Below are 26,985 nucleotides of genomic sequence, written 5' to 3' on the forward strand. Positions count from 1 at the left end.
GATAACTGTAAATATCATTTGTACCAACTCATGCATAACTGTTGTCAATGGTTTCATTTGATCTTTCCAGGCTGAGAGAATTTCGTCTGTTACTCTTTTGTACTGGGTAGCCTGGATAGACGACATGATGCACACAGAACATAGAACAATGCAGCACAGAACAGGCCCTTCGGCCCTTGATGTTGTGCCGACCTGTGAACTAATTTAAACCCATCCCCTGAAAGTATCCCATCATCATCCATATGCTTATCCAAGGACTGTTTAAATGCCCCTGATGTGGCTGAGTTAACTACTACATGCCCTTACCACTCTCTGAGTAAAGAACTTGCCTCTGACATCTATCTTAAATCTATCACCCCTCAATTTGTAGCTATGCCCCCTCATACAAGCTGATGTCATCATCCTCGGAAAAAAGACTCTCACTGTCCACCATATCTAATCTTTTGATCATCTTGAATGTCTCTATTAAATCCCCTCTTAGCCACCTTCTCCCCAATGAGAACAGACCCAAGTCCCTCAGCCTTTCTTCATAAGGCCTTTGCTCCAGACCAGGCAACATCCTGGTAAATTTCCTCTGCACCTTTTCCAATGCTTCCACATCCTTCCTGTAATGGGGTGACCAGAACTGCATGCAATATTCCAAGTAAAGCCGCACTAGCGTTTTGTACGGTTGCAGCATGACATCACAGCTCCGGAACTCAATCCCTCAACCAATAAAACCTAACACACCGTAGGCCTCCTTAACAGTACTATCAACCTGGTTGGCAACTTTCAGGGATCTATGTACATGGACGCCAATATCTCTCTGCACATCCGCACTACCAAGAATCTTTCCATTAACCCAGTATTCTGCCTTCCTATTATTCTTCCCAAAGTGAATCACCTCACATTTATCTGCATTGAACTCCATTTGCCACCTTTCAGCCCAATTCTGCAGTTTATCCAAGTCTCCCTGCAACGTGCAACATTCTTCCACACTGTCCACCACTCCACCGGCTTTAGTGTCATCTGCAAACTTACTAACCCACCCACCTATGCCTGCATCCAAGTCATTTATGAAAATGACAAACAGCAGTGGTCCCAAAACAGATCCTTGAGGCACACCACGAGTAGCTGGACTACAGGCTGAATATTTTCCATCAACCTCCACTCATTGCCTTTTTACAGAAAGCCAGTTTCTAATCCAAACTGCTAAATCTCCCTCAATCCCATGCCTCTGCATTTTCTCCAATAGCCTACCATGTGGAACCTTATCAAAGGCTTTACTGAAGTCCATGTACACCATGTCAACTGCCCTAGCTTCATCCACATGCTTGGCCACCTTCTCAAAAAACTCAATGAGGTTTGTGAGACACGAACTTCTCTTGACAAATCCACGTTGACTATCTCCAATCAAATTATTGCTTGCTGGATGATTATAAATCCTTTCCTATGTTGAGCAGCTATCCTGTCCCTCTATCAACTAAATCTCTGTAATGGCCACAACATTATAGTTCCAAGTACTGATCCAGGCTCTAAGCTCATCTGCCTTACCGACAATACTCCTTGCATTGAAATAAATACACTTCAACCCATCAGTACCATTGTGTTCATTAACCTGTCTCTGCCTGTAAAATCTGTTCAAAGGCTGCAAACTGAAAACTTTCAGAATGAACCTTATTTGTTTCCTCTTAGATAAACTCTCAGAGCGTATAGCATTGTCAAACAGAAACACAAGCTGAAACTTAACACTACTATAACAAACTTCCTATTTATCATTTGCTTCTTAGCTGTTCATCAGAGAGGGATTTCTTGGAACTCAATGACATCACAATCAGGAAACCAATTAGCCTGCATTCAGAATATTCCCCTGTTCAGTCTAGTTTTAAAGGGTGGAACCAGGCAAAAACAAAATGCAGGCTTTTCCCAAAGTACATGGGTTATCACACGGCAAACAGACATCACACACTCGGATCAGAATCTTGTATCATAAGTATCAGCCCTGGTTCATTTGGCAGCACTCGTACTTGATTCGGATTACTGCAGGTTCAAATCCTACTTGGTATTACACAAAAGCTGAGCTAGCACTCCAGTGCATCACTGAGGTAATGCAACACATTCACAGATACATTTATTTTCAGATGAGACATTAAACCAGGGTATATTAGGTGAACATAAAAAAAATCCCTTTATGATTTTTGAAGAACTGGTGAGTTATCGCCATTTTCCTGCCGATAGTTACTGCTGAATAAACATCACCAAAAGAGATTGCCTGGTAATTATCACAGTTCTGATTGTAGGATCCAGCTCTACACCTTGTTATCTCAAGGGACAGAGGTGTTATCAGGTACCTGTGTAATTCCACTGTTAGTGGTGCTGAGAGAGAAAAAGAGGACAGAGATCCAGCCTCAGCCAGGAACTAAACTGAAGCTGAATTCTAAACTTACAAAGAAAGTTTTACCTTGTATTTCCACGCTTAGAAAAAGTCTTAAAACCAATGTCCCTGAATCTTTAATCCTCCCTCCAGATTCTCCAGCATCTGCAGTTCCTACTGCCTCCATGAATCTTTAAGTGCCTTCTTCAGCTCTTTGAATTTCCTCTGAGTCGTAGGACAGGAACTCAAAAGCTTCAACATATTTCCAGTCTCACTGGTGATGTATCGAGGATTGGTGCGATCACCTCGGTAATATGAGGTGTTTATCATTCCAGTCATTGCAAAACTAATGACCACTGTCAGCCACAGCAGGCTGAAGGTGCCTAATACAGCAAGAGTAAGACGATGGAATATTTTCGCTTCTCCATCTCTGGGTCTTGATGATTCTCCCTGCGTGTACCTCTCAGTCTAGTCCGGGCTCTGCTGCTGACCAAGATACACTTGATTGACACCGAGTTAAACAATGCGATGAATGTAAAGAGAAGCCAGATGATCCAGGTGTAGGGTGCTCCAGGCGGTGAGGAAAAGCAGCCCTCACTTGTCTGACAACCCCAGTGCACCTTGCTGATGATTTGCTCAGGTTCCAATGCGAAGAGAAACGGAATGTTCTTTAGCCCGATTATGACAGACAGCGTTGATATAAAAGTGACTGCGGTTCTCCTGGTGCAATGGCTTGCTCTAAACACTTGGCAGCAGTTAACTACAAACCTGTCAAATGCGAAGGTGACCGTAAATTAGATGGATAAATGGTGACAACATTTAAATACAAAACTAACTTACAGATGGGAGTGAGGCTCAGCAATGAAAATGGAAATTTCAACCTGAAAATATGATGCGACATCACTTTGATGAGCATAACCGGCAGATCTGTTGTTTCCATGGCCACCATGTGGACAGAGATTTACTTGGAAAGGCCACAATTACCCTTGAAAAGAAGCACAGTTGTCAACAGGTTTGCTGTAAAAAGACAGATGAGTGCGACCAATCAATATCTCATTAAAATATTTATTAATTACCATTAAACAAGATATTGGCAAGAATGAGTTAAAATTGCTCACCAGGAATACCAAAGGCAGCAAGAATTGGGTCGTAAATTGTTTTTAGCAACAGACTTACTGGCTGTCCTATTTTCTGAGAAGTTAATTTTGTTAGAGCTCTAAGATTCTGCTTGGTACACTTGTGGAACGATAGAGATAGCTGTATTTATATGTGCTTCAAATCTGCAGACTGTTAATCATTTAAAATTACAGTTGGTATTAAGTGGAATCTTGTAATTACGTCGGTTGTTTAGTAGGATACATCAGACCATGGAAGACAATGTTACAACAATGTATTCAAGCAGCAAATTAAATCCCCCCTGTACTGTTGCTAAACTGTTCCTGAAGGACTGCTGACAAAAGCTTCATGAAAGGAAAGATCACTTGAATGGGACTGTACTGCAACACCCCCACCCCCTCCCCATTCAAAAGTAAGAGAAATTGAAAAACCAATATGCAGGGAGATCTCAGATATATCTATAGAACATAGAACATTACAGCGCAGAACAGGCCCTTCGGCCCTCGATGTTGTGCCGACCTGTGAAGTAATCTAAGCCCATCCTCCATATAAGCATAGTAAGGTTGTAATAATGGAGGATTTTAATTTTCCAAATATTGACTGGGGCTACCATGATGTTAAAGGTTTGGATGGTGAAGAATTTGTTAAATGTGTTCAAGAACATTCTCTTTATCAATATGCAGATACTCCTACAAGTGATGGAACAAAACTAGATTTCCTCTTGGGCAATAAGGCAGGGCATGTGACTGACGTCAAAGTGGGGAACACTTTGGGTCTAGTGATCATAATTCTATTAGTTACAAAATAGTTATGGAAGAGGATAAGCCTTCCATAAAAGCTAAAGATTTTGTTTTGAGTAAGACAAATTTTAATAGTATGAGACAAGAACTTTCGTAGGTTGATTGGAGTCGACTTCTTGCAGGTAAAAGGACATCTGACAAGTGGGAGGTATTCAAGAGTGCAATGATGAGAGTTCAGAGGCATTTTATTCTTGTTAGAGTGAAGGATAAGGCAGGGAATGTTAAGGAACAATGGATGAATAAAGATATTAAAGTTCTAATCAAGAATAAAAGTGAATCTTATTTTAGATATTGACAACTTGGTTCAATTGAATCTGTTAATCAACATAAAGAATCTCGGGTATTTCTTAAGATAAATCAGGAAGGCGAAGAGGGCCTATGACATAGCATTGGCAGATAAGATTAAGAATAATGCAAAAATATTCTATGAATACATTAAGAGCAAGAGTGTAATAAGAGGAGGGGTAGGGCCTCTTAACTGTCAGGGAGGTTTTCTTTGTGTTGAACACAGGAGATGGGAATAATATATTCCAGAACATTGTGGGAAATAAAAGAGAAAATTAAGAGACCCCTTGCAGAAATATTTGCATCAGCTATAATTACAGGTGAAGTGCCTGATGACTGGAGGGTGGATGATGTTACACCTTTGCTTCAGAAAGATTGTGAGGAGAAACCAGGGAACTATAGACCTATGAGGCTGACTTCAGTTGTGGGTAAATTGTTGGAGGTGATTACAAAAGACAGAATTTATGGACATTTAGAGAGGCAAAAATTAGTAGGGATAGTCTGCATGGTTTTGTGCAAGGAAAATCGTGTCTCACAAACTTGAGTTTTTTGAAGAAGTAACCAAAAAAGATGGTTGATGGCACAGCAGAAGATATTGTTTATTTGGATTTTAGTAAAGCCTTTGATTCTACATGGTAGGCTAATTAGTAAAGTTTGGTCACATGGGATTCAGGGTGACCTTGCCAACATAATTATCTAAATGACAGGAGACAGAGAGCAATGGTGGAGGGTTGCTTTTCGGACTGGAGGCCTGTGACCAGCTGTGTTTCAAAGAGATCGGTTCTGGTCCACTTTTGTTTGTCATTTATATAAAGGATTTGGATAATTAAAATAAGGCATGGTTAGTAAGTTTGAGGATGACACCAAATTGTTGACTTTGTAGATCGTGAAGAAGGCTTTCTAAGATGACAACGAGATCTTGATCAAATGAATCGATGGGCTGAAAAATGGCAGATGGAGTTCAATCTGGATAAATATGAGGCATTACATTTTGGATCAAAAAAAAACAAGAGTAGAGCTTACAGCAGGGCCTTGGATAGTGTTGTAGAACAGAGGGACCTAGGGGTGCATAATTCTTTCAAGTTTACATCACGTTTAGGCAGGTTGGTTAAAAAGGCATTCACCATGCTTGCCTTCCTTGTTCAGTCCTTTGAGTATAGGAGTTGGGACATTATGTTGAGGTTGTACAGAACATTGATGAGGCCTCTTCTGGAATACTGTGTCCAGTTCAAGCTGCAGAGGGTTCAGGAGAGATGTACCAGAATGTTGCCAGGTATGGAAGGTTTGATATTGTAGATATGCTTGCCGAGCTGGTGGGTTTAGTTGCAATGTTTTGTCATTCTGCTAGGTAACATCGTCAGTGCGCCTCCAGTGAAGGGTCAGTGTTCTGTCCTGCTTGTTGTTTATATGCCTCGGTTTGCTGGGGTGGTTGGTATTACTTCCGGTTTTGTTTCTCAGTGGTTTGTACACAGGATCTAATTCAATGTGTTTGTTGATGGAGTTCTGGTTAGAATATGAGACCTTCAGGAATTTCCTGGCATGTCTCTGTTTGGCTTGTGCGATTATCGATGTGTTGTCCCAGTTGACTTTGTGTCCCTTGTTGTCCATGTGTAATGAGACAAGTGAGAATTGGTCATGTCTCTTGGTGGCTAGTTGGTGTTCTTGTATCTTGTATTCAATTTTCTGGCCTGTTTAGTGTTTCTCACGGTCCTTGCATGGTATTTTGTATATTTCCCAGTTTTGCTGGTTTTGTGTATGGAATCCTTTATGTTCATTAGCAGCTGTCCATGGGGTGATTGTCAGTTGGTGGGCTACTCTGTTACACAGGGGTCTGAGCAGTCTGTGGTCATCTCCAAAATGTCCTTTATGTATGGCAGGGCGATTCGTGATTCTGGTCATGTTGTGTCTTACTGTTGTGGTCTGTCTCAGAGGTAATGGTGGGTTTTCGGGTATTCATTTCTTTTGAAGACTCTGTACGTGTTCCTGTTCTGCTTTGTGTAGTTCTGGGTCGCTGCAATGTGTTGTGGCTCGTTTAAATAGTGCCCTGATGCAGCTCCGATTGTGGGCGTTGGGGTGGTTGCCAGTGTAATTGAGTATTTGGTCCTGATGTGTGCTCTTTCAATATACGCTAGTCTGGAGTTCCCCATTGTTTTTGCATTCTAATATTATATCCAGAAGGGTATTTGGTTCTTGTTCTCTTTCTCTTTCGTGAATTTTATCCTGGTGAGGATGTTGTTTAGATGTCAGTGGGTTTCTTGTGTGATAATCGTGCAAACCAAACAGAGACACACCAGGGAATTCTTGGAGGCCTGGTATTCCAACCAGAACTCCATCAACGAACCACTGAGAAACAAAACCAGATGTAATACCAACCACCCCAGCAAACTGGAGGCATATAAATCACAAGCTGGACAGAAGCCCGACACTTCACCAGAGGCACACTGAAGATGTTCCTTGGCAGGGTGGTCAAATGTTTGCAACCAAACCCACTGGCTCAGCCAGCAAGTCTACAACCTCATCCACAACCCAAGCTACAACCTTCTCGAAAATGGAAGATTTGATTTGTAAAGAAAGGCTGGGACTTTTTCCAATGGAGCATGAGAGGCTCAGAGGTGACCTGATAGAAGTTTATAAAGTAATGAGAGGTTAAGATAGAGTGAAAGTTGTCTTTTCCCTTAGATGGGGAATTTCAAAACTAGGGGGTGCATTTTTAAGGTGAGAGGAGAGAAATTTTAAAAAAAGAGATGAGACAATTTTTTACATGGAGTGTGGTCCGTGTGTGGAATGAACTTCCCGAGGCAGTGGTGGATGCGGGTACAATTACAATATTTAAAAGACATTTACAAGGATTCGTGAATAGGAAAGGTTTGGAGGGATATGGGCCAGGAGCAGGCAGGTGGGACTAGTTTAGTTTGGGATTATGTTTGACATGGACGAATTGGACCAAAGTGTCTGTTTTGCATGACTCTCTGACTTTAAGTGATGCTACACCTCTCCACATCATTGGTGGACCACATTTGGAGTACTGTGTTCCATTCTGGGCACATTATTTAAGTTAGAATGTTAAAGCTCTGGAGAGAGTTCAAAGCAGGTTTTCTAGAATAATACCAGAAATTAGAGATTTTAGATAGAAGGAAAGATTAGAGAAATTGGGTTTAATTTTCCACAGAGCAGAGGAAATTGAGGTGACTTTATTGAGGTGTTCAAAATTATGAACAATTTTGACAGGGAAAGGAAGGAGATTCGTATCCAGTAGTTGGTATGTCAGTAACTAGGGGTTACAACTTCAAGATTGTCAGCAAGAGATCTAGGAGTGAGATGAGGAGAAACTTCTTTTCTTATAGAACTATTAGGATTTGGAATGCGCTGCCTGGGACAGTGGTGGAGGCTGATTCCATTGGAGGTTTGAAAAGAGTGCTATATATATATTGGTATGTAATAAAGTTAGAGGGCTATAGAGATAGAGCTGGAGAGAGGGACTAGCTGAACAGCCCTTTCATCAGCGAGTACAGACACAGTGGGTCGAATGGCCTCCTTCTATACTGTTACATTCTTGTGTACCTATGCAGTAACAATGAAATTCCAAAATTTATTCCAGCATTGGTAACATTGGATACTCACTGCCTCAGGAAAGCAGCCATAATAAACAAAGACCACTCCCACCCTGGTCATACTCTCTTCTACCCTGTTCCATTGGGCAGAGGCTACAAAAGTTTGAAAACACATACCAACAGATTCAAGAATAGCTTCTTCCCTGCTGTTATCGGACATTTGAGTGATGCTTTGAAGTATGAATATGAATCTCTGCATCTTTTCTGTAGCTAAACACTATATTCTGCATTCTGCTCTGTTACCCTCTATGTAATGATCTACCTGAACAGCATGCAATACAATGCTTTTCGCTGTATCTTGGTACATGTGACAATAATAAATCAAATCAAATTACTCACCTTCCCTGGCGCTGGAGGAAATGAAGGAGGAAACTACAAATGAATATCCTCTGTGATTACTCACTGTAAACTGCACAAAAAACTAGAACAGACAATGTCTCCTTGCACTTGGAATATCCCTAACTCTTAACATCTGTGTTCCCAATATTCCCTCTGTCCAATATTATTATATCCTTTCAAGTTTTGTCAGTTTTTGCTGTGACAATAAGGTTTTTTTTTCTTGAGAGAGAATGGACTGAGCTTTGTGAGTATCCCAGTCTATTCAGTCAATGAATTCCTGGGCTCATTTTCTGAGGCTGGGTTTGGAACAGAGAACTTACCCGTACCTGCATACCATGCCTGGGAGTGCAAAGCAAGAGGCTACGCTATAGATTTATATGAACATTAATGTTCCTTGTCTGACGGAACTCTTTCCTTCCCCTTTCGATGAGATGATTGTTCATACCAATACTGCATTACTGGTGATAATTACATTTACACATTTGCAAAATGCTAAATACTGAAGAGTAAAATAAAATAAAAAGAAATAGACTAAAACAACCCAGTGTCATAGCAATGATGTGAAGGGATAAAGCAGGATAGTCCATATCATGGAATATTATTGAGAAATTGTGTACACACATGGGAGAGATGTTTGAGATCAGGACGCAGGAAGTATAAAGAATGCCCTTTTACTCCTTTGATAAGATGGTCAGTAATGAAGGAAATGGAGACTGAGTCTGTAATTTGTTCAGATTAGGTGAAATTAGGCACATAGGATTCCCAAAGACAAGGTGAGGTCTAAATATGGTTTCAAGTTAAAACTCAAAGCTCTGTTGTGACAAGCCAATAAACTATCTTAGAAGATGACCAGGACCAGGTGGGTAGCTATATGAACAAAATTCCTGGCATAAGCTGTCAGGCATGGACATTCTGACCAATCAAGCTGGTATGTGAGATAACAAAGTGTAGAGCTGGATGAACACAGCAGGCGAGCAGCATCAGAGGAGCAGGAAGGCTGACGTTTTGGGTCTAGACCCTTTTTCAGAAGGTTTAGGCTCAAAATGTCAGCCTTCCTGCTTCTCTGATGCTGCTTGGCCTGCTGTGTTCATCCAGCTCTACACCTTGTTATCTCAGGTTCTCCAGCATTGGCAGTTTCTGCTATCTCAAGCCAGTGTGTGACATTTATTGATAGCTAATTAAAAAGTTACAATGATGTAACACCATGAGGGAAGATGTTAACTTGCTATTGTTCACAGGGAGCAAATATTTAACTTTGAATAAGTTCAAACGAAGTAAGATTATATTGTGTTTGAAGCCGTCTGGACCCTGAACTCCCCAAAACACCTTGATGCAAGGTCCATTGAAAACAGTGAACATGCAGATGAAATAACACTTGTCCAAGGAGTATAAAAAACGTCAACCAAAAGAGTGCAAATTATGTAGAATTTTCTTTATTGCAAAGATACACTTTATTCATAAATCCTCTCAGATACGGTGCGAAGTTGGTCACTTAAGATATTGTATAGAACATACTGAGATTATTTCATTCCTCAATTTCAGTGTCAATCCAATTATTAAATTGTAACATTTACTACACATGACACAAATATATTTACATTCCTACTAAAGCCACGAGGTTAACTCCAAACATAACAAGCCCTCAGAATATTTTGGCAGAAAGCCCTCAGATGACTGTCTTTGCCTTGGCAGCAGCTACCCCAAGTTTTAGTGCAAACCTCAGCACGTGGTCCGGGACCTTGGAATGTGTCACTCTGCAACACTCAGTTGGGGTCAGCTCCTTGTTCTGGAAGAACAACAAGTTTCAAGCAGACTAAGGGAGTATTTCACGGAGTTGATAGTTCTTCAAGTACAGTCAATGTTTGTCTTGGTGCGGGTCGCCAGGGAATAGGCCATAGAGCAGTGAGTCCTGCATCACGGAGCTGTTCAGGATGAGCCTTGACAAAATTCACCCTGGCAGGCCTAAACAAGCTCTCTGCTGGAGAGCTGGTGAGATTGTCCATTAAAAATGGTCAACAATAATGTTGCCATAAGACAGGAACATCTGGTGGTGGTTTAATCTGAGGGCCACCATGCCTCAGACAAGGGGAGGGTCTTATACAGGAACTTCAGCTGAGGCAGGAATTGTACCCCTGCTGTTGGTGTCACTCTGTGTTGGAAGCTGGCCAACTGAGTTCACCAAGTTCAGTGCTCAGTCAGGAACTGGTTCATCCTTCAATGCACTTCACACAATTTGGTCCACTGTATTTGCTGCTCACGTTCACTGGTCTCCTTTGCATTTTGGAGAGACAATACACAGACTTGGGTCCTGCTTTGCGGAACCACCTACATTCTGTCCTCAAAAATGACCTCAAGCTTCTAGTTGCCTTCCACTTCCATACACCACCATCCTCCCTAGCCAAGATCTCCACCTCGGGCTCAGTGCAAGCTGGAAAAACAGCATCCCATTTTCAGCTTGCAGACCCTTCAGACTTCAGGACTCAAGATCAAATTCAATAAATTAACTACCTGAGCACTTTTTCCCATGCCTTTTACCCACACCCTACACCCTAGGCCTTGTTATCACAAGGCCTGCTTTCATCACAATCAACCCACTTCTACCCACTAGTGGTCCCCATTTGTATATTTTCTTTCTCCCTGACTCAACATTGTCAATCCCTTTGTCTGCCCAATTACTGCTCTCTCTCTTTGTCTGGGATCCATCTCCACCTATCGTTCAGTCAAATGCCCTCCCCCAGCCTCCCTTTCCACCTCTGTCTTCTGTATAAACACTGACTTTCCTCACTACTGTTCTGAAGGAGGGTCACTGAACCTGAACAATTAACTCTGCTTTCTCTCCACACATGATACAACACCTGCTGAGTTTGACCAGGAATTTCTGTTCTTCTTTCTGATTTCCAGCATCTGCAGTTCTTTGCTTCTGTAGTTTGCTGGTTCAATCTTGTTTTGTAAATGCCAGAGAAGTCACTTATTTGCTGGGAACAAAAAATGTTAAAGATATAACTAAACGCAACATGAAGATACATGTAACAATGAAATGATAGCTCCAGCAGAAATAAATGAGAAATATGGAGGATACACATACTTGGAGGAATCAGGGCCTGTATTCTTGAGGACTGTAAGAATGAGAGGCAATCTCATTGAACTTTACGAAATGTTTCAAAGGTCAATGTGAATCAAATGATTCCCTTGGCTCGGAAGTTCAGGACCAGGCAGCACAGAGTCAGAATTAGAAGTAAATTGTTTAAAATTAACACAGGCACATAAGAAATTGAGTGAAAATTCAGCCCATCAAGCATGCTCCACCATTCAATATGATAATAGCTGATGGAACGGAATGCTTTTTACTCACCCTATTTCTCACTGGGAATCAGAAATCTATTAAACTCTGTCCTAAACATGCTCAAATACTGAGTTTCCACAGCACACTGTGTTCGTGAATTTCAATTGTTTGCAACTTTTGATTAAAATGAAGAAAAATGTCATTATCTCAGACTTAAGTGGGAATCCCCACAATTTTATTAGTTGTTTCCCCTGTATTGAGACTGTCCAACCGGGGAAATGTAATAACTGTAGCCAAACTGTCTGACCCTGAAGGTATTCTTCAAAACTCTAGAGAATAAAGGAATAAATTGCAAATCTCCCTTCATAGGGCATCCTACCATCCCAAGAATAAGTCTGTTGAGGGTCAAACACAGTAAGAAATGGTGAATGACGAAGATCTGAAGCAAAACAGAAAGTGCTGGAGAAACCCAGTAGGTCTGACAGCATCTGCCCTGAGAGAGAAACAGAGTTAACATTTCAGAGTTAACGTCTATCAAGATGGAGAATGACAAAATTCTGTGACAATGGAATTGATTGCCATGGAAGGCTGTGGAGGTCAGGTCATTGAGTTTATTTAAGACAGATATAGGTTCTTTATTGTTAAGCGGATCAAAGGTTACCATGAGAAAGCAGGAGAATGCAGGTTGAAAAACTTATCAGCCATGATTGAACGGTGGAGCAGACTTGATGGGCCAAATGGACTAATTTCTGCTCCAATGTCTTATGGTCTTAAAAGGATTGAGTCAGCAATGTATCTGGATGGAGAGGGACCATAAGAGTGAAGTCAGTAATGTCTCCATTTTCAGAAGCCCATCTTGTTCACTGAGCCCCCTTCCCTCAGGAAAATCAGCATGTTCTCCTCACTTGATCCTTGATGTAACTCCAGATCCTTGACAATTGGGAATGGGAAATAAATGCTGATCTCAGCAGTGTGTAAGAAGATTCAAATTTCAGTCTGAGTGAAATGTTATTGTTTAAAGAGGGCAACTTCAACCCTGGAGTATAGAAGGACAGTTCTGAGACATATTTTTGCACTAAGAATAAACTGTCTTGATGCAGCATCGTTTGAAATACTTTGTGATGTTAGGATGGAGCTGGTGGTGTTTGAGTGGATAGCATTATGGGTGGCAAATTCCCGATTCAGTTTTTGTTATTTCATTATAATGTATTGAGCAGCAACACTCCTTCATAATTAGGAATAAACTCATAACAGTAATTAATCCATTCATTGACAGAAATTTGAAAAACAGCAACAAAACTGAGCAATGGCTGCAACTTCAATCTCCCCAAGGAGCTTCCACACAGTATAAGGCAATGAAAATACATCAGCTTAGAGTTTCAAACAAGGAGCTTGAAGGGACAGATCACCTCGCACAGAAAAATGCATCGACCAATTGATCACGTGGAGAAAGTGTTCTACACTACTCTTGCTTTTATTGGTGTTCCTGGTATGGTATCATGACAATTTAACTTGTTCTAATCGGCTACTGATCTGCTCTCTGGTTTTATCTTTTCAACAATAGTGTTTCCAGCTGTCTGACTGGCCAGCCTTATCCTGACACCGGAACATTGAAAGCAGTGACAGCTGAGCAGCATTCTCGGTACAATTCTCCACTCACAGAGACTCCCAACTTCACTGCTGTTGCAGCATTTTCTGATCTCAGTGTTCTGTCATATGCTCCAGTTTCCTTCGGCTTGAAGATATGAGGAAAGATCATGCAAGTTAGTTCTGATGAGGGATCACTGGACCCAAGACATTAACTCTGCTTTCTCTCCCACAGATGTTGCCAGACATGCTGATAAATTTCTGTTTTGCTTGTACAAATGAGGCTTATTTTTGCTTGAGTTTGAAGTTAAGGGGTGATCTGAGTGAAGTCCTACAAGATATTAATAGGAAAAGACTGGAAAAGATTAACTAATTCCACTGATTGGAATGAGAGATCTTCTCGCGCAAGGGAGCATTGTTTAGAATGAGAGTCAGACCATTCAGGAGGGATACTTTTACACAGAAAGGGTGGGAGAGGTTTGGAAGTCTCTTCCACAAACAGGAGTGGATGCTGGATTGGTTGTGAATTTTGAATGAAATACATGTTTATTTTGTTAAGCGAAGGAATTGAGAGATATGTGCCTCATTGTGATTTGTAAAGCTTCATCTCACTGCCAGGCCTTTTGGAAATTCTCTCCTCCTGCCTCTGGTCAGAGTATACCAATCTTGACAGATTGCCCTCCTGATCCCTGGGCAGCAAGATGTTTGTCACATACAGATGTGTAAATTTAAAGTGTAAATATCACAGCAGTCTTAACACTCACAAATTGACACTAAGGGAAGCCTGTATATTTTGTTATGCTGGACTCATGTAAGATATGTAGAGTAGTCTTGTTTGAAATTTTAAGCAGGTTCTGATGACCTGATCCAAGGAGAAGGGGAGAGTTCAGTTTATTGACAGTTCATTCATCAGTCCTATGACTGAGTTGGGAATGAAGTTTCGAATGGAGTTCTGTTCCTGCCAGAGTTGGAGCTAAGAACTGTAAGAATCTATTATACTCGGTCGAATCATTCCCTTGCAACCAAGCAAAAATCACAGACTTTCTTCTGCTCTCCCACAAGCATCTGTAAGTATGTCCAAACTCCATAATCTCTGGAGTGTTTGGGCTGGAGGACAATCTGATGTGGGCGTGAATGTCTTAAAATTCAAACTCATTTAACTCCAACCACTTCCATTCACACTATGTGTCAATTTGTGGTGAGAAAATCTTATTGCTGCTCTCTGTAACAGGCAGGGGGAGTTTCTGATAGGAATTCACTGCTTCTTTTCCCATTTTTCTTTCACAGTTAATTTGCTGGCGATTGCAATCCTTTCCCGTGGAAAATGTGGTGTTTCCCCTTGCACTACTCACTACCTGGTGACTATGGCAGCTGCCGATCTGATGGTCATTATCACTGAGGTTATACTTTGGAGCTTTCCCTATTATTATTATTACGGGCTGTCTTTCCTGGACATCACTCCTGTGTGTAGCATTACTCGGGTCCTGTGTCGTGCAGCCAGGGACTGCTCTGTCTGGTTCACCATCGCTTTCTCCTTTGACCGATGTGTGACCATTTGTTGTCAGAAGCTGAAAACAAAATATTGCACAGAGAAAATGGCGACTGTGGTTCTAGCAACAACCTGCACCCTGTTCTGTTTGAAAAATATACCCTTCTATTTTCAATATGAGCCTGTGAGGATAATCAACAATGTGCCATTTGCCTGTAAAACAAGGTCAATCTACTATACTGAGACTTGGTGGGTGGCATTAGATTGGCTTGATACAGTTTTGACCCCTTTACTGCCATTCATTTTCATTCTGTTGCTCAATGCTGTGACAGTCAGACACATTTTGGTGACCAGTCGGGTCCGGAAGAGGCTCAAATGTGAGAGTAAAGGACAGAATTGCAGCGACCCAGAGATGGAGAGCAGAAGGAAGTCTGTGATTTTGCTCTTCACCATATCTGGGAGCTTCATCCTCCTGTGGTTAATCAATGTCATAGATTTCTTCTATTATGTCATTCAAGGAATCAATACAGCAAATTATTCACCTTTTTTATATCACTTCAGTGCAGTTGGTTATATGCTACAGAACCTAAGTTGTTGCAGCAACATTGTCCAGGTTCAGAGCAAAGATCAGTAATGCAGTGAAATATCTGGTTACGCAAACTCCTTGCATTATCAATAAATAAAACTCCTTAGCGAAACCCACATTAAGGGTCCTATTGTTTCCAGACCTATATAGAATCTATAAATATGTGTACATAAACTTTTATATCTTCTGCCTGACAGAAGAGGGTAGAAGAGAGTACAACCATGCTGTGAATGGTTTGATTATGTTCGTTGCTTTCCCACAGCTGCAGGAAGTATAGATGGAGTCAACGGATGGGAGACTAGTTTGAGTGATAGACTGGGATGTGTACACAACTCTGCAGTTTGTTGCGGTCTTGGGAAGAGCAGTTGCCAAACCATGCTCTGATGCATCCTGAAAGAACGCTTTCTACCTGCATCCAGAGAATCAGTAGTTGCTATTTCAACCACCTGTAGCAGGATGGTACCACCAGTCACATATTTGCCTTCCCTCCATTGTCAGCAGTCTGCAGGGACCATTCCCTCTGGGACATCCTGGTCCACTCCTCCCCCACTCCCAACGCACCTCCATTGGCACCTTCCCATACAATCGCTGGTTTCTCCAGCGATTTTTCTTTTTGTTCACCTCCTCCCTCCTCACTATCCAAGGCCCCAGACACACCTTCAAGGTGAAGCAGTGCTTCACCTGCACCTTCACTCAATTTTATTATTGTATTCACTGCTCACAATGTGCTCTCCTCTCCTCCGGGGAGACAAGACAAAGGCCAAGCAACCCGGAGACACCTACATTATGTAGAAATGATCCTGAATTTCCAGATTTCCTGCCATTTCTACACAGCACCGTGTTCCCTGGCCTCAACGTCTCTGGGTCGGGGCCTGCTGCAGGTCTTCAGCGAGGCTTAACACAAACTGGAAGAGCAACACAAACTTATTTTCTGCTTATGGGCCCTGAAGGCTTTAGGATTCAATATCGAGTTCAACAATTTTAGAGCCTTAACACCTTTTCCATGTCCTTTAGCCACAGCCTTGTCATGACATGGGGCTGCTTCAGGCATAGTCAACCCCATTTTCACCTGTAGCCCCATGATCAGCTTTTCTTTCTCCCTGTCTCACAATTATCCATCCCTTTCTGGGCTCCAGCTACACCTCTTGAAAAAGTGACACCCCTCACCCCCTGATCTGCACCTTTCCCTAGCTACTATCAGTTATGTTGAAGAGTCACTGAATCTGAAACGTTACCTCTGCTTTAACTCTACAGAAGCTGTGAAATCGTCAAGGGTCTGGGCCCGAAACGTCAGTTTTCCTGTCCCTCTGATGCTGCTTGGCCTGCTGTGTTCATCCAGCTCTACACCTTGGTAATAACAAAGTGCGGACCTGGATGAACACAGCAAGCCAAGCAGCATCTTGGGACACAAAAGCTGACGCTTTGGGTATTCCTGGGTTTCTCCAGCGATTTTTCTTTTTATTCACCTTCACCTCCAGACAGCGATCTCTGGGCGGGACCTCACCATTGGCCCCAAACTCAGGATTGACAGTCTCCGTGACCAATCGGAGATAGGAAATTAGCTGAGGCCCGCCCTGAAGGAGCACGTGCAGCATAATGATGCCACCCGAAGGTTGCAGGAACAGCAACTCATATTCCTAGATAATAAAATGTGAGGCTGGATGAACACAGCAGGCCAAGCAGCATCTCAGGAGCACAAAAGCCGACGTTTCGGGCCTAGACCCTTCATCAGAGAGCCTCACATTTTATCCAGCCTCACATTTTATTATCTTGGAATTCTCCAGCATCTGCAGTTCCCATTATCTCTGATACTATTTTAAACTCATATTCCACTTGGGAGCTCTGCAGCCCAATGGTATCAATGTGGATTTCACCAGCTTCAAAATCTCCCCTCCCCCCACTGCATCCCAAAACCAACACAGCTCATCCCCGCCTGCCTAACCTGTTCTTCCTCTCACCAATCCCCTCCTCCCACCTCAAGTCGCATCTCCATTTCCTACCTATCAACCTCGTCCCGCCCCCTTGACCTGTCCGTCCTCCCCGGACTGACCTATCCCCTCCCTACCTCCCCACCTGTACACTCCTCTCCACCTATCTTCTCCTCTATCCATCTTCAGTCTGCATCCCCCTCTCTCCCTATTTATTTCAGAATCCTCTCTCCATCCCCCTTTTCTGATGAAGGGTCTAGGCCCAAAACGTCAGCTTTTGTGCTCCTAAGATGTTGCTTGCTCTGGTGTGTTCATCCAGCTCCACACTTTGTTATCTCTGTTGTCTCGAGGCCCGTCCTTTTAACTGACTCTGCGTGAGCTCGCGGCGTTTTTAGACGGTTAGGCGCCTCGCGCTGGAGTAAAATGAGAGTTTATTTTTAAATCTTTCCAGTGATGGTGAGAAAACAGCATTGATATTCATCAGTAAACTGTTAAAGTGCAGATATAATGAGGAGGAAACCTTTCCTATCCGTGTCCCTGTCCGAATGATGTTGACACATGCGGTTAACAGGATACCAGTTAAAACAAAATTACATCCAAGGATTTTCAGTGAAATGAGAGTTGAAATTGTGGGGGAACTGGTCATAACATTACAGTCTCCCCTGAACTCGGAAGAGGTGCCCAGAGACATAACTAACTTGAAGTTTTTCTGAGTTAACGGAAATGGTCGCTATTACTCGTGGTTTGCATGGATTTCTGGAAGGCACTACGTAACGGATTTGTGAGGAAGTTTCTCGATCATGGTACAAGAGGCAGTGGCAACATGGATACAACATTGACTGAGTGGTAGAAAAGAGAGCCAATGGATATTTTTCTAGCTCAAGGAAGGTTTGGAGGGGAGTTCCCAGGAGATTAATATTGGGACCCATGCCTTTTCTGATATTTTGACATTTGGGTAAAAGGCTGGAGATTGGCACCAGATAATAGAACTGGACTCAGTAATAGAGCTGGAGCAGCCTCAATTCACCGAATGGCCTCCTTGACTGTAATTATTCTGTGAATTCTGATCATTGTGTGACATGGACAGATTGGAGCCTGTCATACCAGGTAGTGTGAGATAAGGAGTAGGCATAGCAGTTTTGTTTAAACTGTGTTTGTAGGCGTTCCAGGATGTAGTTCAGGGATTTGCCAAAAAGGAATTTCTAGTTCATACTATTTTTTTCTAATTTTCTCCCCAGTCATCATCCATTTCCAAAGTGAAAAATGGGTTGAGGAAAAGGATTCATCTGAAGGGAAATGGGGGATTGTTGAATAAAATATAACAGCAGATTAATCAGCACAGGGCTTCAAGAGTACCAACTTGATATCCTTCTGATTCAAAGGGCTTTCTTAGATAAGCCATAGAGAAAGGTGAAAGTCCTATTTAATTTATTTTTAAATTTAAAATACTAGTCCTTTAGACCCTGGACAAACATTACAAGGTCAGGCAGGAAGCTTCAGGCACAAAAATATACAAGGTTTTTACGAAATAGTGAGAAGCTGAATGCTAGAAAAGTTATCCAATATGAGGTTCTGCAGCCAAATGTGAACCGAGATCACTTTCTGTTTTAAAATAGTTACAAAGGATTCTCTTTGTGTGCTTTTGTATCATAGATTTTAATCAGTGAGGTGACTCCATTTTCAGGCAGTGTAGAACCAACTGACAAGACGCTCCTTATATGGTGCATCTGAACACAGCCACAATTAGATATCGTAGAACCCCTACAGTGTAGATAGAGGCCCTTCGGCCCAACAAGTCCACATTGACCCTTAGAGCATCCCACCCGGACCCATCCCCCTATAACCCACCTAAACTACACATCCCTGAACACTATGGGCAATTTAGCATGGCCAATTCACCCAGTTCTGAATATTAATATGATTCTGACAAATCAAGTGGGAGACTAAACCAAGTTACCTCCTGTCAATTCACTAACATGATGCTGAGACAAACATTTAAGATTACCACTACCTCTGACCAGAAGTAATTGAGTTTTGTCATATAGTGAATGTTGAATACAGCTTTGTGACTATCCAGCATTTGCAGTTTGTAGTACTGGAGTCAGTGAGATACTTCATTGATCACAGAGACAAACAATATCAGGGCACAATGCAAGGCAGGATACTCCATTCCGCATTAAGAATCTCATTTAATTGATATGATGGGGGAACTGACTAAAACTGATATTAAAACTAGTCTAAGGATATGATAAATAAATAGGAAACATTTAAAAGATTGTTCAATTTTTTTAAAAATCCCTTAAAAATAACAAGCTGAACTGAGATGTATTTATAGCTCACTCAGGAAATGTCTGTTTCTTTTTGAGGTATGGACAGGATAAATTATGGGCATAAGGAAATGATAGACATTATTTATTCAATGTTCTGTCTTCACAGTTGATGACACAATATTCGTGCCAGAAAAAGTCAATAGACTAATAAGAATGAGGAAACCGAACTCATTAATATTCACAAAGTTCTGGAGAAAATTAAAGGATTTTTTTTGATCCTGGGATGTAGGAGTTGTTGGCTCAGCCGGCATTTGTTGTCCTTGAACCGACAGTTTTGCTTGGCCATTCTGAAGGGTAGTTAAGAGACAACCACATTGCAGAGGCTATGGATTCACATGTAGGCCAGACCAGATGGCAGAATTCCTTCTCGAAAGGGCATCAGTGAACCAGCTGAATTTTAATGACAATTCATAATCACCATTCGCTCAACTTTTAATTCCAAATTTCAAATTTCACCACAAACCCATGTCTCTAAAATGTTAGCTGGGTGTCCTAGACTAATCGTTCGGTCTGTCATATTCTCAGGACCTGATGGCCCTCATGCTAAGGTTCGCAACAATACAGATGCAGAAATAATGGTCATGATTTTCCAAGATTTCCTCAAATCTGGATTAGTTCAGCAGATTGCAAGTTAGCAAATGAATATGGCAGTTCAAGAAATAAGGGCAAGAGAGAACTGAAAACTTGCAGGCAGAGGGCTTGACTTCCAACATCAGGAAAATGCTGAAATGTATTATGAAGGAAATCTTGATGCATTTGCGAAAAGTGTAGTCTGATTAGAATGGCACGGTGGCTCAGTGGTTAGCACTGCAGCCTCACAGCACCACAGACCCGGGTTTGATTCTAGCCTTGGGCGATTGTCTGTGTGGAGTTTGCACATTCTCCCTGTGTCTGCATGGGTTTCCTCTGGGTGCTCTGGTTTTCTCCCACAGTCCAAAGATGTGCAGGCTAGGTGGATCAGCCATGATAAATTGCCCGTAGTGTTCAGGGTTGTGTGGGTTATAGAGGGATGGGTCTGGGTGTGATGCTTCAAGGGGCAGTGTGGACTTGTTGGGCCAAAAGGCCTGTTTCCACACTGCAGGGAATCTAATAAAAAAAATCTAGAACAAATCACCATGCTTTAACTAAGGGAAATCTTGTTTGAACTTTTCTTGTTTGTGCGGTGAGATTAATTGGAGAGACAATCAACCTGTGGATGTTATACACTTGGATTTTCCAAGGCGATTCTGTAAAATGCCACTCAGAAGATAAATATTTAAGAATTAGTCGTTGGGGCTAATATATTAGCAGGGAAAGAGAATTTATTAATGGATAGGAAGCACAGCATCACAGAATACAGGCTGATACTTAACAAGGCAATGTTCTCCTGTTTATTTTTAGAAATTTTTTGTAACCTTATTTCATTTATTCGTCAGTTCAAGTTGGGAGAAGTTCCAAGTGCTTCAAAAAATTAAAATGGACATGTGGGTTCACAAGATTCTTTGAAACATTGTTTCTTTCTTGATAAATGGCACAATCTTTGGAATAAGTAACAAGGTAGTCTGAATAGAAATAGGAAAGCGAGTGACTGCATTTAGTTGCTTGTAAGTAACAAGTGGAGGAAGCTCCTGGAGTACTGGAACTGTTCAGTTGATACTTGCTATTGAAGGCTGTAAGGTGAATCAAGAAAGGGTCTGGGAGCAGTGTAAGAGCAAGGACCAGGAGGCCACCCAGAGTATTGTGGAACATGGAGCTTAGAGGTGCTAGCATACACGGAGGGCAGTTCTTTACAAGTGAGATTCTACAGCCAGCAGAAGTGACAAACTTGAGCAGCTTCTGAATGGTATATGACACCCCTGATGTTAGAGGGATGAACATCTAGGATAAGGTGGAACCATCTTTGAGAAGAAAGGGAACACAGAAAATGTTGGTATTTGGGATATTAACCAAAATGCATATGGGAGGGGGTCATATTTTCCCTGAAAAAGCTCACAAAAAAAAACAAGCAATGGGAGAAATGTTATCCCTGTCGATGCAATGTATGTAATCTGTGAGTGGCTCTTCCAGTTGCTGGCTGCTTCTCTCCCACATCTCCTAACAGATTCACTGTGGGTCTATCAGCAGCAAATGTGGGAGAGAAACAGTGAGATGAACGGTGCTGGCAGGGGGAAAAGCTGCCAGAGGAAATGAGCTTCGCGAAAGTAGGTGGAATGGAAAGAGGTTTGCAAGGCCATGGCCTACATATTTTGCTTCAAAAGATAACTGTCTTCAAACACAATTTATGCAAGAGTGCATTTCAGTTCACTACACTCCTTAAACTCACCTTCCCTCTAATTATTGAATCCCCATATTCATATATCCAACTTATACCCTATTAACTTTTCATTGAGATATCTGTTACCCATTCCTTCATTTCCTTAGGTTTCAGGTATTTCTTCAGATCAAAATAGATAAACACATGTAGTAGGAACTGTCGATTTTCTGAAGAAGGGCCTCGACCTGAAATGTCAGCTTTCCTGCTCCTCTGATGCTGCTTGGCCTGCTGTATTCATCTCACTCTACACCTTGTTGTCTCCAATAAACACAGGTTCCCCTTTTTCTTTTTGAATAAGCCAATATATAATAATAGAACAAAACATATTAAGTGACAACTGATTATATTCTCTTTTACTTGACAATTAAAATTTAGAGATCTTTGTGTTCTCTAGGAGCTGTGTTAAGACTGCAATATTGATTCTCAGTTTCTTTATTGTTTCACACGTTTTGTTGAATGTGTATTATCCCATAGTGACTTATCGATGTAGTACTCAATTGGCATTGCTGCAGAATCCCTTTTGTAATTTCTTCCAGTATTTTTACTAAGAAGAATGACATATCTATCTCCTCACTGAGAATAAGAATCTTTGCTGCGAAGTTAGCTTTAGCTTCTGAAATTAAAGGGCAACATTTACTTCTCCTTTCCACAAGAACAATTTCAAGCTTCCCTGGAGTGGGTCCCACCAGAGATTTGCATAAGAAGCATTGTTTTAAAATTCATTTCATGCTCCAGATGGAATTTCTTTTAAATGCTCTATTTCAATTTTTTCAATTATTTGTCCAAATAATATATTTCACCTTGGCGTATTTCATACTTGTAACTTCTGGGACTTCAAAACTGGAATCTGGCCGGTTTGAGTGCCCAGCCACTTCAGCTGTCCAATTAAATGTTGCAGTCCCTCCATTTCAGTCTTTTGATAGCTGCTGCAATTTTTTCTGAAGCCTTACTTTGACTAATAAGAATGTAACCAACATTTTTCAAATAAAACTGCTGATGCAAAGTGACACTTAATCGATTCTACATGATTTCCAATCCAATGTACTTTCCATCCTGTTCAGTTTTTTTTTCTGACTTCTGTCAGTCCTTGCTCAGTCGTTTGCATTCTTTAAATTCCCTCTCTTTATAATAAACCATATCCCGCAGACTGAAACTAGTTTCTCCTAGCCTTACCTTAATCAACCTATTTTAATCAACATATTCAGATATGTTGTGATGCACCTCTGGAACTGGTGCGACCCGAACCTGAGTACTTTTGTCTAGTGGCAGGGATACTACCACTACATTACAAAACTTGCTGAATTCTGCTAGGACGTCGGCTTTAATGTCTGCGTTATTCCTGTCAATGCAATGTATGTAATCTGGGATGTCTGTTCTGCCTGCATATTGTGTTCACATTCACATTCACAAACTGCTTGTAGTCCTTCCCAAGCTGGGAGCTGACAATTACTGATGGAACTTTTAGAATTCTACCAAAATTTAAATAATTTCAACTGTATCCTCCCACTATATATAATGAATTCTTAGCATGTACAGCTCACACCACTACAGATGATTTATGCCAACACTTGTGAGCATTTCATCCAGTACTGCATGTTTCCTTCGACATAACAAACTGCTAAAAGAGATTTCTGATGCCATATTCTGACCTGTGGTATTATTCCTGGACTGTTAATTGAGAACCAGGTAATTTTCTGGGAACCTTGGTTTGAATCCCACCATGGAAGATGGTGGAATTCAAATTCAATGAAAAATTCTGGAATTTGGAGTCTGACGATGACCATAAAACTATTGTCAATTGTCAGAAAGCCCGACTAATGTTCACTGATGTCCGTCAGGGAAGTAAACTGCTGTGATTAACTGGTCTGGCTTGCTTGTGACTCCAGACTCACAGCAATGGTGATTGACTCAACTCTCCAGTATTTAGAAGGTGAAGGGTGACCTGTTCAAAGTCTTCAAGATATTGACAGGAAAAGACAGGGTAGATTAACAATTTCCACTGGTGGGAAATTCTAGAACAAGGGAGTGTAATGTCAGAGTTTTGACAAGACTTTTCACTTCTACACACACAGGATGGTATATGTTTGGAATGTTTTTCCACAAACTGTAGCAGTGGATGCTGGATCAATCGTTAATTTTAATGAGAGATTCTTTTTCTTGTTACGCAAGGTTATAAAATAATAAGGGCCAAAGGCATTAGGCTGCAGATCCGCCATGATCTCATTAAATGGTGGAACAGGCTGAAGAGACTGAATGGCCGAATCCAGTTCCTATGATAACTGCACATTGGGCAATTATATTTTCGTACTCATTATGGATTACCAATTGACTGCAGTGAGTGAAGTACAGTCTGATTGGTGTCCTAACTCCTTGTTTAAAGTTTTCCAGGAAATCATCAGTGGCTTGGAGTTAAAATAGTTGAAATCAGTTGTGTGTCAGCTGCAAAAAATGGCAGCTTTGGAGAGATACTTTGAACATAAGCCCAAATTTGTTGTGGTGGAAAGTGCTATAGGGATAGAAATTTAACGTGAGAAATGATAAATTTAAAAATGACAGGAAGGGTCAGAGAATGCAGATCTAAGGGAATCAGTAGATAACATGAGAGGTTACAAAAATAATAAAATGACAAAACTTAATGCTTGTATGTGATTTTTGAAACAAAGCTGATGAACGAGTACAAATTGAGATTTGAGGTAAGTGCAGTCTAGTGGCCACAACTGAGATGTGGCAGGTTGGAATGTGAATATTTAAGGGAATGTCACAAGAAGGCAAGTGCTTTCTTGTGCAAGTTGTGTACAGAGCCCCTAACAGTGACAATGTGATAGGACAGGGTATCAATGAAGAAATAATGGGAGCTTGTCAACAGGGTGCAAGAACTATCGTGCAGGATTTTAACTTGCATTGAGACTGGAAAAGTCAGAGAGGAAGTAGTAGTCTAGATGAGGAATTTATTGAATGTTTTCAGGGCAGTTTCTTAGACTAACATGTTATGGCACCAACCAGAGGCAGGCTATGTAAGACCTGGTTTTGACCAATGGAATAAGATATAATACTGACCTCAGTGAAAGCACCCTAGTGGGCATACAGTTCAAAGGAGAAATGTATGGGTCCATGATTAGAGATAATGGGAACTGCAGATGCTGGAGATTCCAAGATAATAAAATGTGAGGCTGGATGAACACAGCAGGCCAAGCAGCATCTCAGGAGCACAAAAGCTGACGTTTCGGGCCTAGACCCTTCATCAGAGAGGGGGATGGAGGGAGGGAACTGGAATAAATAGGGAGAGAGGAGGAGGTGGACCGAAGATGGAGAGTAAAGAAGATAGGTGGAGAGGGTGTAGGTGGGGAGGTAGGGAGGGGATAGGTCAGTCCAGGGAAGACGGACAGGTCAAGGAGGTGGGATGAGGTTAGTAGGTAGCTGGGGGTGCGGCTTGGGGTGGGAGGAAGGGATGGGTGAGAGGAAGAACCGGTTAGGGAGGCAGAGACAGGTTGGACTGGTTTTGGGATGCAGTGGGTGGGGGGGAAGAGCTGGGCTGGTTGTGTGGTGCAGTGGGGGGAGGGGATGAACTGGGCTGGTTGAGGGATGCAGTGGGGGAAGGGGAGATTTTGAAACTGGTGAAGTCCACATTGATACCATATGGCTGCAGGGTTCCCAGGCGGAATATGAGTTGCTGTTCCTGCAACCTTCGGGTGGCATCATTGTGGCAGTGCAGGAGGCCCATGATGGACATGTCATCAAGAGAATGGGAGGGGGAGTGGAAATGGTTTGCGACTGGGAGGTGCAGTTGTTTGTTGCGAACTGAGCGGAGGTGTTCTGCAAAGCGGTCCCCAAGCCTCCGCTTGGTTTCCCCAATGTAGAGAAAGCCGCACCGGGTACAGTGGATGCAGTATACCACATTGGCAGATGTGCAGGTGAACCTCTGCTTAATGTGGAATGTCATCTTGGGGCCTGGGATAGGGGTGAGGGAGGAGGTGTGGGGACAAGTGTAGCATTTCCTGCGGTTGCAGGGGAAGGTGCCGGGTGTGGTGGGGTTGGAGGGCAGTGTGGAGCGAACAAGGGAGTCACGGAGAGAGTGGTCTCTCCGGAAAAGCTCCATTACAAGCCCACCGACTCCCACAGCTACCTAGAATACACCTCCTCCCACCCACCCTCCTGCAAAAATTCCATCCCCTATTCCCAATTCCTCCGCCTCCGCCGCATCTGCTCCCACGATAAGACATTCCACTCCCGCACATCCCAGATGTCCAAGTTCTTCAAGGACCGCAACTTCCCCCCCACGGTGATTGAGAACGCCCTTGACCGCGTCTCCCGCATTTCCCGCGACACATCCCTCACACCCCGCCCCCGCCACAACCGCCCCAAGAGGATCCCCCTCGTTCTCACACACCACCCTACCAACCTCCGGATACAATGCATTATCCTCCGACACTTCCGCCATTTACGATCCGACCCCACCACCCAAGACATTATTCCATCCCCACCCCTGTCTGCTTTCCGGAGAGACCACTCTCTCCGTGACTCCCTTGTTCGCTCCACACTGCCCTCCAACCCCACCACACCCGGCACCTTCCCCTGCAACCGCAGGAAATGCTACACTTGTCCCCACACCTCCTCCCTCACCCCCATCCCAGGCCCCAAGATGACATTCCACATTAAGCAGAGGTTCACCTGCACATCTGCCAATGTGGTATACTGCATCCACTGTACCCGGTGCGGCTTTCTCTACATTGGGGAAACCAAGCGGAGGCTTGGGGACCGCTTTGCAGAACACCTCCGCTCAGTTCGCAACAAACAACTGCACCTCCCAGTCGCAAACCATTTCCACTCCCCCTCCCATTCTCTTGATGACATGTCCATCATGGGCCTCCTGCACTGCCACAATGATGCCACCCGAAGGTTGCAGGAACAGCAACTCATATTCCGCCTGGGAACCCTGCAGCCATATGGTATCAATGTGGACTTCACCAGTTTCAAAATCTCCCCTT

This window comes from Stegostoma tigrinum, chromosome 46 (genome assembly GCF_030684315.1).
Source record: "Stegostoma tigrinum isolate sSteTig4 chromosome 46, sSteTig4.hap1, whole genome shotgun sequence".
NCBI lineage: Eukaryota > Metazoa > Chordata > Chondrichthyes > Orectolobiformes > Stegostomatidae > Stegostoma > Stegostoma tigrinum.